Consider the following 20,406-nt stretch of genomic DNA (forward strand, 5'->3'; position numbering starts at 1 on the left):
ATTTCTTTGTTGTTAGTTAAGATGTTGTACAAGGGGTTGTGTAAATTGGAAAGTTATTGACTTTCTGTTCAAAAGTTTCGATAAACTCCACGCAGCATGTATACTGAATAATAGAATGAGTATAGGGTTGTGGTCTTGTAAAAAGTCTTTCCTTAATTTTCATATGAAGTTTGGTGCAATTTGGTGCAGTGCGCGTTTGCCTACTTGCCTACTACCCTTATGTAGTGCCTAAGGACCCTTCTGATTACGGCAGATGTGGCTGTCCATATTATGGCATCTAACTTGACGTTTTCGAAAAACGTTCATAAAGGGCAAGTAAGCGCTTTATCTACTACAGACGGCACTGGACTGGTAACATCGATGGATACCATTTGCAAATATTATGTCAGTAATATAGAATACAGTTCTTTGTAGTAACACTTGTTTGCAGGTTTTGTTTTTTGACGGATTGACCAAGTTTTCAACAACTTTTCTATATATCTTCGCGTAAGCCTTAGCTTTCTCAGACATTTTGTTGCACTGAAGTGTTTCTAAACATAGTACAGTTGGTTTGATCATTACATATATAGAACAACGCGTTGCTCTGTAATGTACAGTGTCGCAGGACTTTCTCAGATGATTTCTACATGAGTCATGTCTTTCTTTTGCTCAAACTACAGTCTGCACGTCATAACGTAGTCATGTTAGAACACATATCTAGATAGTACTGCCTGTCAGTGATTTGTTCAGATAAGTCCGTAAGATCAGTTAGACGTTGACGTAAATGCAACAAGGCGTCTGCTACTACATAGTCTTTATCTTTTACGTGCACTGTCTCAAAACTATGTTCCTGACGGAATGCTGTCCACCTTGCCATTTTAGCATGAAGTAACTTACAGGTTAGAAAAACATCGATGCCTGGGTGATCACAAAATAATTTAATGTGTTTGCTGCAAATGTAACAGTTAAATTTCTCGGACGCCCATACGATGGTTGGAGCTTCTAGCTCAGACGTCGAATATGCATGCCCATATTCTGCAACTAATCACGCTAACTTAAAACCTAGGCACAAAACAAGTTCGCAAACACAGTCAAATGCACGTTTGTTGAATAATTATTTTGGAACGATTTTATCTTTGATACTTTCACTAATTAAAAACGAAACAATTTTGGTTAGATACTTTCATTCTTAAAGATAGATTTTATTTTTCATACTTTCACTATACATATAATTTTTCTATTATTAAAGCTTAAAATCATTTGGACGACCAAGGAACTGTAGACCTTACTGTTTGATGTAGATTTCAACTCAGTGCCTCTAAGTGTTCCTAAGAAAATAGTTCTCAACGGGCGGACCGACGGACATATGGGCAACAAATGAAAAACAGAGTTCGATTCAACGGAATAACGGAAAAAGTAAATAGCAAAAATCAGTAGAGAATTTGAACCACTTTATAAACAGAAAATAATGGGTGGAAAAGAAAAGTTTGCATAAACCAGTGTGAGTTCTCAGAATACAACGTTATAAATCTAATCGCACAAAGAAGATGTTTTCTGTTAAGAACTGCATCTCAGCGCCCAGAGGTGTTTCCAGCACGTTTGGCATCTGTTTCAACAACTGAATCACCTTGTGTGCGCATCATACGAAAAGCGACCAAGGAAACTGAAACGAGTGTTGCTGCTGTGTGAGAACGCCCGTCTACACTCTGCTAGTTTCCTCAAATGTTTGTCTTTCTTGCTCCTTATCGAATAACTACGAAGAAAATGCCTTTTTCAATGAAAATGTCCTTTAAACTTGTACTGACGACATCTGTGCTGCGCTTGCCAGCGCAACTGGTGAGTAGCATATCAGCGACTTGGCTGGGAAACCAGGCGCCTGCTGAGGGCGGAAAAGTCGTTTGGAAAGTATATTTAACACGTCACTGCACTTGAGAATGGGAGATCCTGTTATTCTGTCGCGCTTCTACCACCACATTCCTCCAACACTACACCTCCACGCCCTCCACATCCTATCCCAACGAAACTTTGAACGTCTTCGCTTGCACGATCATGAAATCCGCCCTGATATATACCCATCCAACCAGATCAGTCAGATGCGTACCACCCATCCCTTGTCAGGGCTTGCTTCCCCTCTCATCCACTCCACACACTTTTCTCACATCCCTCTCCAAACAACCACCCACCCAAAATCCTGGTATTCTGTCGCGCTTTTACCACCACAATCCCCCAACACTACACCTCCACGTCCTCCACATCCTCTCCCAACGAAACTTTGAACGTCTTCGCTTGCCCGAACATGAAATCCGCCCTGATATGTAGCCGTCCAACCAGATCAGTCAGATGCCTACCCTATCACCCATCCCTTGTCAAGGCTCGCTTCCCCTCCGATCCACTCCACCCACTTCCCTTTCCACTCTGCTCACATCCCTTTCCAAACAACCACCCACACAAAACCCCAAACACGCACTATGTTTAAATGTTACGTATCCCATATTACAGTTCCCCCTGGCGGTCGACCAGTCCTCCAAGGCACGATGTTGACTCACCTGAGTTGTTTCACAAAAGAGAAAATATTGCAGGTTGGCTCCCAAGGTCATTACATAAGACGATTCTCTCGCACGGCGAACAGAACACAGATACTATCAGACAAAATAAAAAGCACGAAGTGAACTGTAACAGACCAGTTACGTTACAGATTATTTGGTGCCGTCCGTAAGTATTACTTTCTCCTGTATGCCAGAGCGAAGTTTAATCTGGCAGCCTCATATTGTCTCAACATTCCTCCCGTCCTCGTTGAGACCTGATGAAGAATGTTCCTTTCTTCTGTGCTGGTCCTGAAAGGGTCTTCATCACGCAATGGACTATTGTCTTCACCCACAGTGGTATTCCGTGGTCATCAAGGGCGCCGACCAGTGCAGACGTGTGGCGTTCACTTGTTATAATCTTTACCCAGAGATGAATTGCATATTCGCTGCATCCTAGTGCATATATTCTCAATCTTCATAAATCGCAAGAATGCGACGTTTATCATATTTCAAGAAGATTACATGCTACAGACGCGAAATTTAACCGACAGCGAGAAGATGCCGTGATATGTAAATGATCAGCTTTTCAGGGCATTCACACAAGGTTCGCGCCGGTGGCGACACCTACAACGTGCTGACATGGAGAAAGTTTCCAACCGATTTCTCACACACAAACAGCCGTTGACCGGCGTTGCCTCGTGAAACGTTATTGTGATGCCTCGTGTAAGGCGAAGAATTGCGTACCATCACGTTTCCGACTCTGATAAAGGTCGGATTGTAGCCTATCGCGATTGCGGTTTGTCGTATCGCGACATTTCTGCTCGTGTTGGTCGACATCCAATCACTGTTGCAGAATATGGAATCTGTGTTCGGGGGGGGGGGGGGGGGAATACAGAACGCCGTGCTGGATCCCAACGGTCTCTTATCACTAGCAGTCGAGATGACAGGCATCTTATCCGTATGGCTGTAACGGATCGTGTAGCCACATCTCGATCCCTGAGTCAACAGATGGGGACGTTTGTAGACAACAACCATCTGCACGAACAGTTCGACGACGTTTGCAGCAGCATGGACTATCAGCTCGGAGACCATGGCTGCGGTTACCCTTGACGATGCATCACAGATAGGAGCGCTTGCGATGGTGTACTCAACGACGGACCTGGGGGCATGAATGGCAAAACGTCCTTTTTTCGGATGAATCCAGGTTCTGTTTACAGCATCATGATGGTCGCATTTGTGTTTGGCGACAATGCGGTGAACGGACATTGGAAGTGTGTATTCGTCATGGCCATACTGGCACATCACCCGGCGTGATGGTATGGGGTGCCATTGGTTACACGTCTCGATCACCTCTTGTTCGCATTGACGGCACTTTGAAAGGTGGGCGTTACATTTTAGATGTGTTACGACCGGTGGCTCTTCCCTTCATTCGATCCATGCGAAACCCAACATTTCAGCAGGATAATGCACGACCGCATGTTGCAGGTCCTGTACGGGCCTTTCTGGATACAGAAAATGTTCGACTGCTGCCCTGGCCAGCAAATTCTCCAGATCTCTCACCAATTAAAAACATCTGGTCAATGGTGGCCGAGCAACTGGCTCGTCACAATACCCCAGTTGCTACTATTGATGAACTGCGGTATCGTGTTGAAGCTCCATGGGCAGCTGTACCTGCACACGCCATCCAAGCTCTGTCTGACTCAATGCCGAGGCGTATCAAGGCCGTTATTACGGCCAGAGGTGGTTGTTCTGAGTACTGATTTCTCAGGATCGATGCACGCAAATTGCGTAGAAATGTAATCACATGACAGTTCTAGTACAATATATTTGTCCAATGAATCCCCCGTTTATCATCTGCATTTCTTCTTGGTGTAGCAATTTTCATGGCCAGTAGTGCACTTTAGCTGTGACGTATCACGAGCGACAACCTACTGACGGGGCACGGGGAAACGAAGTGCCGTGAAAGGTGGAGAGCAGTTCCTTCGCCTCGGATGAAAAATCCATTTCTCACTACATGCTTTGAAAAAGATTTCATAAATACATTCCTCGTAAATATTATTTCGAATATTGTGGAAATGTAAGTGCGCCGTGCCCACGCGTTTAATTTCGAGTAATTCCTGTGGATTTGGAATACCTCAGGCCACAAGAGCACATGGAGCGTTACAGTCTCTAGCAGAGGGCAGGTCGCGGGAGAAGGTAGTTAAAGGCTGGGGCGAAGGAGAGTGTGACACTGGCAGTGAAGAGCCAAAGTGAGGCGGCGTGTTGTTGTGGCCAAGCGTCTGTTATGGCCGGTTGGCTAGAGTGGTGCCTTTGCTCACTGCGAATTTGGCGGGGCCGCGAGGTGGTCGCAGCCGTGAACACTGCTCGTTAAAGGCTACTTCGGCAGGACGCAAAGTATTCGGCGTGTCCTCTGCTACTGAAGTTGCAAGCAGTTTCTGTGCCGGGTTGGAGTCCGGTCTGACCTTTGCAAGTACTTGACGTGGTGACGTCTGCTGGATGATACTAGGGGGTTCCCGACTGTAAGTAATCTTCGTTACATCCATCTCTTGGCGCTCTCTAAGCAAACGTTTGTCAATGGGTGCAGGAATTTGCGAGGAATCACGGTGAGCTTCCGACTAGTGTCGCGTGGTGGCTATTTTGACTCCATATCCTGGGTACAACTTGAGTTCAGTTCTGTCAATGTGTGTGGGTTTGCGGCTGTTACTATTCCAAACTGATTTTAGAATCTAAGATGTAGATGTAATTCTACTGATTTACGAACTGTACTTTATGGTCAGTGAAAATTGTTTAATGTATCTACACTATTTCCGAGGCATGTCTACAGGGTAGTCCATTGATATTGACAGGGCCATATATCTCACCAAATAAGCATCAAACGAAAAAACTACAAAGAACGAAACTCGTCTAGCTTGAAGGGGGAAACCAGATGGCGCTATGGTTGGCCGCTAGATGGCGCTGCCATAGGTTCAAAACGGTTCAAATGGCTTTGAGCACTATGGAACTTAACTTCTGAGGTCATCAGTCCCCTAGAACTTAGAACTACTTAAACCTAACTAACCTAAGGACATGATGCACATCCATACCCGAGGCAGAATGCGAACCTGAAACCGTAGCTGTTGCACGGTTCCGGGCTGCAGCGCGTACAACCGCTCGGTCACACCGGCGGGCACTGACATAGGTCAAACGAATATCAACTGCGTTTTTTTTTTAAAAAAATAGGAACCCCCGTTTTTTATTACATATACGTGTGGTACGTAAAGAAATATGAATGCTTTTGTTGGACCACGTTTTTCGCTTTGTGATAGATGGCGCTGTAATAGTCACAAACGTGTACGTACGTGGTATCACATAACATTCCGCCAGTGCGGACGGTATTAGCTTCGTGACACACTACCCATGTTAAAATGGACCGTTTACCAATTGCGGAAAAGGTCGATATCGTGTTGATGTGTGGCTATTGTGATTAAAATGCTCAACGGGCGTGTGCTACGTATGCTGCTCGGTGTCCTGCACGACATCATCCAAGTGTCCGGACCGTTCGTCGGATAGTTGCGTTATTTAAGGAAGCAGAAAGTGTTCAGCCACACGTGAAACGTCAACCACGACCTCCAACAAATGATGATGCCCAAGTAGCTGTTTTAGCTGCTGTCGCGGCTAATCCGCAGATCAGTAGCAGACAAACTGCGTGAGAATCGGGAATCTCAAAAACGTCGGTTTTGAGAATGCTTCATCAACATATCGATTGCACCTGTACCATATTTTAGCCACGAAGGGTTATTCACCAACAGCGCTAACGTAAACCGGCATAATATGCACTATTGGGCAACGGAAAATCCACGATGGCTGCGCCAAGAGGAACATCAGCGACCTTGGCGGTTATGGGAGGAAGGATAATTGGCCCCCATTTTACCGATGGCAATCTAAATGGTGCAATGTATGCTTATTCCCTACGTAATGTTCCACCGACGTTACTACAAGATGTTTCACTGCATGATAGAATGGCGATATATTTCCAACATGATGGATGTTTGGCACATAACTCGCGTGCGGTTGAAGCGGTATTGAATAGCACATTTCATGACAGGTGGATTGGTCGTCGAAGCACCATAGCATGGCATGCATGTTCACCGGATCTGACGTCTCCGGATTTCTTTGTGTGGGGAAAGTTGAAGGATATTTGCTATCGTGACAAAGCCTGACAACATGCGCCAGCGCGTTGTCAATGCATGTGTGAACATTAAGGAAGGCAGACTACTCGCTGTTGAGAGGAATGTCGTTACATGTTTTGCCAAATGCATTCAGTTTGAAGGACATCATCTTGAGCATTTATTGCATTAATGTTGTATTTACAGGTAATCACGTTGTAACAGCATGCGTTCTCAGAGGGGTACAAAGGGGTACATGTACGCGTATCACATTGGAACAACCGAAATAAAATACTCAAACGTACCTACGTTCTATATTTTAATTTAAAAAATCTACCTGTTACCAACTGTTCATCTAAAATTATCTGTGACTATTACAGTGCCATCTATCACAAAGCGAAAAAAGTGGTCCAACTAAAACTTTCATTAAATGAAACAACAAGTTCACTGTTACCAGTCACCGTTTTATTTATTTCCACGACGCGTTTCGAAGCTTTAAACCTCCATCATCGGGTGGATTTACATTAGTAAGTATTACATTTGTGTGTGTGTTGTGTTACGATTTTTGGAGGAACTTGTGACGCTGCTTTCAGTGGTCACAGGCTCCTTTTGCTGTCGTAACACATCACATGTATACTGACATTGCACATAGATACGATTTTAAAATACGACTAGAGTTCAGCTTTAACAATATTCAGTGTTTTCGACTTATTTTAAGTCTAGAAGGTCATCTATGCTCTTTCAGTTCCTAGAGTATATTTTAGCTTTTACCTGCTATACAAATTTAAGATTTTGCAGCAGTTATAACATTTTTATTAAAATTACTCATTTTTATTTGCAGCTAACGATAAGACGTATACATAGTCACTTTTGGAGACACTATATATCATGTTATTTAGTAAACTTTCTCTGCGTGTCTGTTCAGCGGCGCTCTTGTATCATGGATGTACTCTGTGACTTGTAATATGAGACAGATATCCTTGGGGAAACATATTGCAATACTTTTTATAGCTCTGACGTGACATTTCATCTTACGTCAACTATCAGGCTAGCTAAGATATTGAATACATTTATAGCTGTAATTAGGCACTTGTATTAACCTTTAACGAGGTATGTGTAGTTATAATTCACTCGTTGTATTATATTTTTGATATCGCATGCAATTTTTTATAATTTAATATACTGTACACTGTACAGATCGGGTGTGGGACTCTGTTTCATCGAGATCGGGCATCGTAAGTACAGATTTTACAAATGTGATCGTGGCTGTGAAGCTGTCTTTCTTCTACATTAATATCTGCAAATCGACCCTTACTACTCAGCATGACCAAGTTGCCCACGAAAATTACACTGAACTGAATTTTGAAAAAGCGGATGTACTTTGCTCACGGGTATAGGAACTCTCTGGACGTAGAAAACTGTGTACTGTTCGCTAACTACTGGAAATACGACCTCACGTACGATCTTGGAAGCACGTGGATGTAACTCTCTGGACGTAGAAAACTGTGTACTGTTCACTAACTACTGAAAATATGACCTCACGTACGATCTTGGAAGCACGTGGATGTAAATAGCAGCCGCATGGACTGGAAAACCTGCCTGTCTCTCCAGAAAAAGAAAAATTAATTGGGAAATCCACGCTTTTAACGAACATTTGTTGAAGGCACATTTATTACACGCTGAAAAGCGCAAGGGATAATCCCTGTTTCGGGCCTATGTGAGAATGTTGCTGAACAAATGCACTAATTTTCAAGTTCCCACAAATCATTAAAAACGTGAAATTTAATTCCATATTCAGCACCGTTATATCCCGTGAATCTACCCTATACACTTTACATGAATTTACTTTATTAATCGTTCCAAAAGGAGGTAGTATCTTGATATCTTTACATTACCTCCGCACTCGGTAGGAATTCGACTTGTATACAAAGTACTTCTCGGCACGATACACTTTACCTACATCTGCGTTTCTGTATACGCCTCAAGTTAACACTAATGTTGGAGCAGACTATGTATTTTCTTCATCTACGAAAAACTTCAAACTTCGATTTATATCCATTATTGTTTCTTCATTACAGTTTGGGCAGTGGTGGAGAAAGATTTCGCCCCCTTGGCTTACGGTCTTCATAATCTGATCACTGCTCTCTTCGTCTTACATTCTTATTATTCCCTCGTGATTGCTGAAATAATACTACCCGCCTTTTGAAGTATCTTAAACGTATTTTTCAGAAAATTCCGAACATTTTTAGCTATTACGCTCTTTTATAGATCGACTGATGCGATGAGTGTGCGTTACATCATAATACAATCGCGAAGTGGGGACAGGATGCGCTTTTTGGGATTCTTCTGCATTCACATTAAGCTCAAGGCGTTAATAAAGTTCCTTCCGGGTTTCTAAAGTTGTAATTGGCCTCCAAAGGACTAATCAAGACGGTCTGTGGAGCGTATGAATCGGGAGACGTACCATCAAACTTACGGAAAATATCATCCGCACAATTCCGAAGGTAATTATGGCAGGTAAGAGTATTACCAAAGAAACAGCTTAACAGCTCAGCGATTCGAGGCGCTTGTAAATGACAGGAAAAATACGAGACTTGGGTCACCATCAGTTTAGCGAGGGGTAGTCCTGACATTGCGCTGGATAACGGAAGCGTGGCTTAAGGAAAATCAAGACCTGTGCATAGGACCGGTCGACCCAGAAAAAGTATAATGTAAAATATTGCAAGATGTTCTAAATTCTAAGAAAAATAGACGTAAGCAATAGTAAAACACAGGTAATACACATACGATGGTCGTTTAATAAGTAATGCCCCACTTTTTTTTTTCTCAGAACATATTTATTGTTAAGAGTCAGAATTTGCTGTCAATATATATCGACATGTCTATGTCACATTTTTCTACGTAGTCGCCACCGCGTTCTAGGGCCGTAAAGCAACGTTATGGAAGAAAGTCTATTACCTGCTGGTAAAAGCTCTTGTCCTGTAAGAGTAGCCATGTTTTCACTGCATTTCTGACACTCTCTTCATATTCAAGGTGTACTCCCCGTAGAGAATCTTTAAGCGGCACAAAGAGATGGAAGTCAGAGGCTACCAGAGCTAGAGTTGAGGGGGGATCACGTAATGACGTGCAACCCAATTTGGTGATGTGTTCCGTGGGGGGGGGGGGGGGGAGGGGGGGGGGAGGGGGTGCCTTACCGTGTTGGAGCAACACCTTCGCTGCATTCTTGTCCGATCTACCATGTCGGAAACGCTCCTTGAGTCTTCACGTATGCCTCTAAAATTTATGGTTGACCCTCTTGGCATCACATTCACAACAATGACGCCATCACAATCCTAGACGACTGTCACCATGACCTCTCCGGCAGTTGTCTTGAGTTTCTTCTTTTGTGGTGAATGAGGATGATGCCACTCCACGGACTGCCTTTTTGTTTCCGGCGCAAAGTGGTGCAGCCAGCTTTCGCTCGCCGCAACGGTCCGCGACAGAAAGGCCTGTCCATCGATCTCAAGACGCTCCAAAAATTCAGATGAAATGGCTTTTCGTTAATTCTTGTGGTCCTCTATGAACGTTCGTGGAGCACCTCTTTAAATATCCGTGATTCTCGATCGTTGCAGACACACTTTCACTGCTGATCTAAAATTGTAGAGCCAATTGTCGAGTTGTGATGCGCCGGTTGGCACGAATAATGGCGGCCGCACGATTCAGCATGTCCGGAGCAGTGGCTGTGGCAGGACGTGGCTGATCATGGAGCTGTGTTTCTTCATTTCCTGAAGCTGAAACTTTCTTTGTCCATCGCCCAGCTGTACTCCTGTCTATTGCAGCATCGCCGCTTCTAGCGTGAGAGGTAAGTAGACGCCATTTTGACGCTGTACTACGTCTCTGCTATTTGCCACAACTTCACCGAAGGACAGAACAAATATCAAAGTGAAGCACCAACAAGGACGTTTGCTATGTATATTAATGGCTTTTTTTAAAAAGAAAATTGGGGAATTACTTATTGAACGACGCTCGTACGTTTAACAACGAAGACGGAACAATAAGGTGTAGCATTATTCCATTTCAAGAACAAAGTTTTCGGACTGATAATGGTGTTACGACTGGTATGCAGTGGTACTCACCTGCTGGTCAGACCATACGTCGAAAAAGTCATGATGGAAATTAATTGTAGGTTCAGGAGTGGCATTACAATTCAGGGGAAAGAATATTACTGGTGAGATTCACTGAAAAAGTTGTAGTCCTCAGAGAAATTTGCGAAGAATTACATGAAATACTGAATAGCATTAGTAACCTAATATGAACACTTGGTGGACTGAGAGAAAACCGAAGAAAGCGAAACTAATAAGGAGTAGCAGAAGTGGGGCTGGTGATGAAATTTTATTGAAGGGCATTCGGTCACCCTTTGACGTTAACAACTCCAAATCCGATAATGACCATTCTGATCCCATACAGGGGAAGTATAAAGGCAAAACAAAAACGATAATAAGGAGAAGAGTATTGAAGTGCCTGAGATGTGATGCTAGAGAAGGGTGTTGGTGATTAGGGGTACTGATAGGATAAGTAATGAGATGCTTCCAATCAGGATAACCGACGACACAAACATTTTTAAAACTCTGACGAAAGGAAGAGAGAGGATCGTAGTATTCTTTTAAAAAATGAGAGAATAGCACCGGCCGCTGTGACCGAGCGTTTTTAGGCACTTCAGTCCGGAAACGCGCGGCGGCCACGGTCGCAGGTTTGAATCCTGCCTCCGTCATTGGTGTGTGTGATGTCCTTAGGTTAGTTAGGATTAAGTAGTTCTACGTCTATGGGACTGATCACCTCAGATGTAAAGTTCCATAGTGCTCAAAACTGTTTGAACCATATTTTTTTTTTTTTTTTTTTAAAAAAAAAAAGAGAAGGTCCACTGTGTTTACATCTGCTTGATCGTTTCGTACAACACATTAACAGATTAAATTGACAACTACTTTAACAAAGAAGCAGTGACGTCGGGTAACGAACGTCACACGCGCATCAAGGGGACGATCACTTTCTGAAATACTAGAAGTGAAATAATAATGAGTGGGGCAAAGTAGGCAAGTTTCGCAGATAACTTGACGAAAACATTCGAAGCAATACCTAACAAGCTTGGCTGTCAAAGATTCGCTTGGACAAGGAAGTTTGCAGCGTTGTTCGTATTTAGAAGCTGCTGCTTTGCGCGGCACATACACAGCATGAACATAGCACCGTCTCCGTGCTGTAACTGAAATAGACAAATCAAATATTTAGTGGAGCGCTCACTAGTGGCACTTGACATAAAAGTGGCAGAAGTTGCTACGTGTCAGCTTTTGTAACTGGGTGTTACTGTCAGTTCAGCTTAAACATTCATGGTTGCAGAAAACTTGTTTCTACGGTGGTCCAATAAAACAGGTAGCACATTTCAGACCAGTTATTACTATTGAAATACTTCATTGACAGAGCAGCAACACAACAGAAATGTGGCAACAGAACGAGAAACTACAAATTACATTTATTAGTAGCTGTAAAACAAAATTTATCTAACTATGTGAACAGTTTGATGTGTGGCACGTGAGATCCTACAACTTATGAAATTAGATTAAAATAACGCTGCTGTCAGTCTGACTGAAAATTATGAAGGCACTCGTGATTGCCCTGTTACTCCACAAATAACGGCTGCTAAGTCGGAATGTAGTCTTCTGAACGGTAAAGACAGAACTGTGCTCCGTAGTCTGATTGCAGAGAATGTTGGCAATTGTCGCTGGACTGCTTGTGGCTGAAGTACAGGAACTGTCTCTACTGCCTGCGCTGTAGGCGCTGAAATGAGAAAGTGTGCACAGCGCGACGTCGTTTGTATCTGTTGGAGGAGGATCTTCACCAGCAATAGGCGGAAGCAAAATAGCTCACTCCGCACTCTCTGTTTGCTGTCAAGGCTATAACTGAACGAATACAACATGCTGATAGAGGTAATGGCGACCACCCTCTAGAGGCAGCTGCACTGAACTGATAAGGTGGTGTTGTGTTCTTTCTGGACAGTTTACATAATAGTGAGGGATGTTGTGAGTCAGAAACAGCAGTTACCGACACACTGTCAGCCACAGACCCTCGTGTATACAGAGTGCCCCATATTCTTGCTGGAGACTAACTGTGCCCAGCATGCTTTGCAGTGTTTATTTTTCTTCCTAATTATTAGCACAAATACAAAGCAGATGCATTCAGATGAACAAAATACATGAAAGTCAGTAGTAATTTGTTGTGCATTAAATAAGAAAATGGCTCTGAGCACTATGGGACTTAACATCTGCCGACCGCGGTGGTCTAGCGGTTCTAGGCGCACAGTCCGGAACCGTGCGACTGCTACGGTCGCAGGTTCGAATTCTGCCTCTGGCATGGATGTGTGTGATGTCCTTAGGTTAGTTAGGTTTAAGTAGTTCTAAGTTCTAGGGGACTGATGATCACAGCAGTTAAGTACAATGGTGCTCAGAGCCATTTGACACATTTGAAAAACTTAACACCTGAGGTCATCAGTCCCCTAGAACTTAGAACTACTTAAACCTAACTAACCTAAGGACATCACACACATCCATGCCCGAGGCAGGATTCGAACCTGCGACCGTAGCAGTCGCGCGGTTCCGGACTGCAGCGCTCAGAACCGCGTGGCCACCGCGGTCGGCCATTAAATAAAATTTGAGCAATATTTTTCATATGTTTTGTGATCGCAATATGCTCTATGATAATGTGATCTAATCTACAGCCAAACAAATGGTTACAATTTCAGAAAAGCTGGATGATTTATTGAAGAGAAAGTGCTTTATAAATTGAGCACGTCAGTAACACGTTGGTCCACCTCAGACAATTAGACAAGCAATTATTCGATCTGGCACTGATTCATAGAGTTGATGGATGGCCTCCTAAGGCATATTGTGCCATATACTGTCCAACTCGTGATTTAAATCACCGAGTTCCCGAGTTGGCTGGAGAGATTTGCCTATACTGCTCCAAACGTTCTCAATTGGATCTGGTGGCCCTGCTGGCCAACGTAGAGTTTGGAAAGCCGTGTACAGATGAGAATTTGCGTACTGAGATGTAAGCCCAAAACGGCTTGTCACGCACGGCAGTAACACGGGACGTGGAATTTCGTTGACGTACCGCTGTGTTGTAAGGGTACCGCGTATGACAACCAAAGGGGATATGCTATGAAATGAAATGGCCCTCCCGACCATCAATGTTGGTTGTCAGGCCATATGGTGAGCGACAGCCCAGCTGTTATGCTGCCGTCTTCTGGAAAATCACCAGACAGCTCTTCATTGGTCACCGGGCATCACCTCGAAGCAGAACTCACTACTGAAGACAATTCTGCTCCAGTCAATGAGATTCCAGGTCGAATATGCCAGACACCACTGTAAATGGGCTTGTTGGTCTCCAGGCGTCAATGCAGTCGGTGCACGGGGCGCCACGAGCTCAGGCCACGTTCTGTGAGCCGTCTATTAGTGGTCGTTGTGGTCACTGGAGCACCAGTTGTACGTCAGATCGATGATAACGATGAATCTCGGTCTATGACTACCTCCCTGATGACTGCTCAGTCCTGACGTTCATTCGTTCTCTAGATAGACCACTTCCTTCTTGACGCCGTGTTCGAACGTGGTACCCATTCCTGCTCGTATCGTCGAATAGTGGCATCGCTTCCATTCTAATGTCTAGTGATTCTTGTATTACCCCAACCAACTTATTTGAGCCAAACTACACATCCTCTCTCAAACGACATCTGCATATATTATTCATGGGCCTGTCTGTGAGACACACTGTCCAACACAGTATACTGAATGAAATTTGCTTAGACTGTATGAGATGGTATCAGAATGTCCCATCTTTACTATCGTTGCCGGCTGCACAGTGAAATTTCATTGGAGCGTCACACGTGCACCCATCGGCCACCAAACCTCACAATTTTGTATTTTCCTTTGATACCAGTATGAATATCAACATGGGGTCAATTTGCATAACTTCTGCGTGGTGTGTCGTTTTTCTTGTCTTGGTCTCCTCACCCACGGCTTTGCCTGCACACATGCATGTTACATATGTCAGTTATAGATACATGTCACGCACATTTAGGATATTTCACAAATATTTATACACATCTTTCGTCCATAGCTCTAGAGAAATTCGGCCGGCCGCTGTGGCGGAGCGGTGCTAGGCGCTTCAGTCCGGAACTGCGCTGCTGCTAAGGTCGCAGTTCGAATCCTGCCACGAGCATGGGTGTGCGTGATGTCCATAGGTTAGTTAAGTAGTTCTAAGTCTAGAGGATTGTTTACCTCAGATGTTATCTCACAGTGCTCAGAGTCATTTGAACCATTTGAGAAATTCGGCTTGAATTTTGAGAAAACTTGACCCCGAAACACGCTGTAAATATTATTCATCCATTGCTCTGCTCACACTCACAATGTGGTTGATGCCCTGAACAACGCAAATAAGGAAAAAATCGAGGAGCATACGACCACATTCAAAGGACTCCAAGTCAGCTAATTACAGAAAAGAAATACCAACAGGTCTTTTATGCACACTTATACATGGCACACCTTTTCATCGTTACCTCTACCCCTAGCAGCAGTAGAGGTAATTTACTCCGGTATACTTTTATACAAATAATTATTCAAGTGGACAACAAACTTGAGTGAAATTGCTGCAGACGTTCCCGACTAATGATTTTGTGTCACGATTTTCTACCCCCAAACAGAAGACGGTCCTGCCACGAGTGTGAGAAAGTTCGAGAGGCCGGAGACATTAGTTTTACCCTTCCGTTATCAATATTGCACGAGCAGTTACTTTATCCGTAGCAATTGCACCGCGCACAAGCTCGTAGTGTACAAGACCGCCATACCAGATAACAGCTCTGCCAACTGATTCTTAGACGGAGCTCTGAACATCTGCTGTTCACAGCTTGCATGCATTTAGGCATGAAGTGGGTTTCACACTAAGCACGTGCCCTGCAGGGATTATGTGAGCCAGGCACCAGGCTTCAGGAACCAGTATGTTGACAGGAACTTTTTATGACACACTCGTACGAAGATACACTTTACTGGCCACATTAACAGCTGCTGTTTATCATCAATTTCTGCGTGATAAATTACCCGCTTTATTAAAGATCCATAGTAAATTCCCCACACCCGGTTTTTTAGAGAATGGAATCTCCACGTGTAAAACAGCTTCAAACGTCTCACTGCTTACAAATAACCAAATGTATTAAATATTTGAGGTTAAGAGAGAAAAAGTTCAGAGTTGTTTTGAAGCTACATTCAATATTTGTCAGAGGTCGTTTAAGTGCCCGGATTATGTAATGCTGCGCTGAATGTAGTCCGGGTAATTTACGCATCATTTCGAGCAAGAGCTAGCTTTAGAAACATTTCAAGGTTTACAACGCATATCTTCTTAACTGTGTGACGTATAATGCAATAATTTTGCAGGTACATCCTGTGGTATACCCGTGTACTGTCTGCAAAATTTGTTGCGATGTAGTAGTAATGGAGTGAAAACTTAAAATGTCATAGCTTGTGCTGAAGTTTTATTGCATGAACAGTGAAAATGTAGTAAGCTATAAACTTTTTTTTCTTTCATAATTTTGCTGAGGTGTCAACGGGAAGAAGTTCCTTAGAAGTTTTAAATTATGTGTAAAATTTGCTGGAGGGTCCTAAATGCTCTCACACTGAAATCTTGGAAATTTGTCGTACGGTCTTATGGGACTAAACTGCTGAGGTCATCGGTCCCTAAGCTTACGCACTACTTAATCTAACATAAACTTAAACTAAGGACAACACACACACACCTATGCCCGAGGTAGGACTCGAACCTCCGACGGGGAAGCCGCGCAGACCGTGCAAAGCGTCCTAGACAGTGCAGCTACCCAGCGCGGTACTGGTTCAAATGGCTCTGAGCACTATGGGACTTCACTTCTGAGGTCATCAGTCCCCTAGAACTTAGATCTACTTAAACCTAACTAACCTAAGGACATCACACACATCCACGCCTGAGGCAGGATTCGAACTTGAGCGCGGTACTCTGAAGTACTTGATGAATATAGTCCGGATATTTTGGGCGCGTCAGCTGAAGTGCCTCACATATCTAACCGTCTGAAACCTTTCACGGAAGATTATACTTCTTCATGAGTAGATTATGAAAGGACTTCAAATTTCTTAATTCGGTCAATAATTATATGACATATTGAAAAACAAATTTTTCTCTCCGTGCAAGGCGTTACATAGGCAACCTGCAATTGGAACTGAGAAGGGGTTGGTTCAGTAGTCGTCAATCGTTTTTGCTTAAGTGCCAGTATTGGAATTGTAGGGCGAAACCACGGGCAGCATAGAACGGCGAAGAGATGAGACGGGGTAAAGTGACCACTCAAAGAAAAGTCAACTGATAGAACCTCACGACATATAGAGTCTGAATCTACATCTTGTAAGATATCACACCAAGTATTTTAACTGAAAAGGAATATGCTGTTATATATTGGGACTAATGCAATATCTGAAGGTTTACACAGTGACCAGTTTTCCGTACCAAAGAGGGTAATGTGGCCTGTGCCATCGCGACAGGATCCCAGGTGTGTTTTCCTGACTTCAGGGCACATTTTCTGGGCGTCTTAGTCCGTTTTATCTGTTGTATTATTCGTGTTCCTTCGAAGTAACTAATACTTAGGTGTACACTTAGGCCACTTTTCCTTCGAGTAGTGCAGCCACTTTTACAGATCTGACTCCATGTCTGCGTTCCACTGACCGAGAGATGTGGCTCAGGGGTTAGCACACTGGGCTCGCATTCGAGAGAACGACGGTTCAAACTCTCGTCTGGTCATTCTGATTTAGGTTTTCCGTGGTTTCCTTAAATCGTTTTGACCGCTACGGTCGCAGGTTCGAATCCTGCCTCGGGCATGGATGTGTGTGATGTCCTTAGGTTAGTTAGGTTTAAGTAGTTCTAAGTTCTAGGGGACTGATGACCTTAGGGGTTAAGTCCCATAGTGCTCAGAGCCAGAGCCTAAATCGTTTCAAGCAAATGGCCGGATTACTTCTCTGAAAGGGCGCCGACGACTTCCTCCCCATGCTTCCCAAATCCGATGGGACCAATGACCTCGCTGTTAGGTTCCTACCCCCAAATCAACCAACCACCCAAAAACTGAAGCAACCATGACATTGAAATAAATAAGAAGGAACTACACTGATATTAAAAAAATTATTACCCGCAATACAAGTGTGGTTACAAGAGTAACATACTCGTAAATGAGTTATCTTATATCAGCTTACTCAAAAACAAAAAAGTTTTCTGTGGCGTGTTATTAAGCTCACCCTTCGGTGCCACTCCGTTCTATTACGTATCGTATTCCAGGAAGTTATTCTCTGGTTGTTGGAAGAGTGAGGGAGTTCTTGTACGGTTTTCTGAGTTACACAGTTACTTCTTTTTCTTTTTTTTTTTTTTTTTGCGGAATCATGGTTGCCGTGTGCTCAGACCATAGGTGCCCGCACAGAAATCGAAAAATGACTAGATATTGGTGTAAATGTTTCTATGTATTTTTTGTTATTGTGCTGTGTTTCGTGTACTGTGTTCTTGTTCAATAAAGATTGTTTCTTTACGGTTCTCCATGGAAAATACCTGAAGCTGTATAATATTCCAAGAACTTTGTGGTGATGAAGAAGCTTAACAAAGGCTTGCATCATGCTTGGTAACATTTCCGTAAAGTCAGGAGCCGAAAATGTTAAGTACTTTTAGTGACTGCAAACCTAGTTAATGGATGAAAGATGGGGTGGATTACTCCCCTTTTGTAAGACGTAGCTTTCGACAGTTTCGCTAGGCATTACTCTAACATCTGTTTTTGTTCCTTTGTGGAAACTTTAAATGAAGTATGCTTTCACATTTGAAAGTATGAATAACGTAGCAGAAATGTCTGTAATTTGCTTGGAAGACATAATTACTAGTTTTGGAAGTTTGGATCAAGAATAGGTAGTTACATATTTTAAATTATAACTTTACATAATCGTATAAATAAAGTAAAATGTGCAAATTGTGAATTAATGTGATACTGAGACTCTGAAATCGAAAGCTATATCAGTACTCATGTGGCTCAAGTGGAAGCATGTCTGATAATATTACTGTTCCCGTAAGTATTTTTGCTTGCTACTGACCAACAAAAACACACTTTTTAGAAGCGCTTTATGTTAGCTAAGGTTTTTGGATTCTACTGTTAGTTGATAGAATCATTTATAAAATGCGGCAGAGAACCGCTCGCTGCAAGAGCACATTATTCGGGCCGCATACAGCCCGCATGCTGCAGTCTGACGTAGACTGGTTTAGTTGTTTAGTAATATACATTGATTAGCCTTCTAGAACGACAATAGATGTGATTTTCACACGATGGAGGAATATCCTGTTTTCTACACTAGGTATTATATCAAGTTAGCTGTTAGTTTTAATATGTCAATATGTAGTCAGTGCACCCTGTAGAAGAACCAATTTCACTATTGCGGGCTGTTTGAGAACCGGCCCATTGGATAGCTACGGCTCTATTCCGTCACATTTCAGGCAAGATGATAATGTGGTAATAGAGCAAATGCGTGGTCTGAGTTAGCAGCAATTGGGTAGAGCTCGAATTACACATTCACACATTAAATGTCCTGCAGCGTGAACCAGTGACTAAACATATATGAGTATACGAAGAAACTTGGCTGTGAGAGAGCTAAAAGTTACAGGGCGCGCAGGATTTTACTCTGAGCTATGGAGCATGAATAGAAAGGACTACTGCGGCGTGTATCGACTCGTGCTGCACCTTGTGTTTAGATTGCATTGGTTTTCCTTTTCTTCCAGTGCCATGTTTGTTTGATATGTTGTCTGCCATTAAGTGGCTGCTTGGTTGTCTTTTCCCTCTGCTGTCGATATTTGTGCTTTCCTTCTAGGAAACTGCTTTGGAGGAAGTGAGATCTTTGACCGGTTGTCACCTCGTGTGGTGGCGCGGAAGTAGGGTCGTTGCGCGCAGAGAGAGAGAGTGTGGTGGATACGGGAGGGCAGTGTGGCTCGCCAGCGCGAAGCAGGCGTGGTCGGTTGTATCGAGTCGCCACGTGATGTATGTCGGTTGTGTGTAACGAGCGGGTCGAGTTGATGGAAGAGCTCCCCCCGGGTTGGTTGTATACAGAATCGCCCCAAGAGTAGCTGCTGTTCATTTCGCCTTAGTGGGACGTTAACAAGCTTCTTTAATTCCTCCGTTTCAACACTGGAGTTTAAAAGGAGACACCTAACATGAAGGAGCGGTCACTACCCGTCAACGTTGCAGAGAAGACGTGAACTCTGGTGACAGAGCGTGTTGTCGCGTGAATGTGGCGTGTTGGGTACGCTGGCGACGCGTGCGCGGTCGGTTGTGTGGATCCTTGTCATCGGAGGTCGTGTACTTCCTGTTCGAGCATAGTTGCAGGTTAAGTTCGTGGAAGGTTTAATCATTAACTAATAATTTTGCGGAACCAGCGTCTCTTCTACCCTGTGGCCTCCGGCGACAGGGTTTCCTGTCCCTGTCACCGGAGTAACTGAAGACAGTGATCTTTCCTCCTCCTCTCGCTACTGTCCGATGGGAGGTGTAGTTTTGGCAGTTTAATTGTTTCGCTATTTTGTCGTGGGTTATGAGTAAATTCATGCTTTTTCTTGGTTGATCATGTGGTCGCTCATTCAGGACTGTGTGGTGTAATGTTTCCTTGCACGAGGTTAGCTCTAATTCTGTCAGCAAGTTAAGCCATCTT

This window comes from Schistocerca gregaria, chromosome 3 (assembly GCF_023897955.1).
Source record: "Schistocerca gregaria isolate iqSchGreg1 chromosome 3, iqSchGreg1.2, whole genome shotgun sequence".
Classification (NCBI taxonomy): Eukaryota; Metazoa; Arthropoda; class Insecta; order Orthoptera; family Acrididae; genus Schistocerca; species Schistocerca gregaria.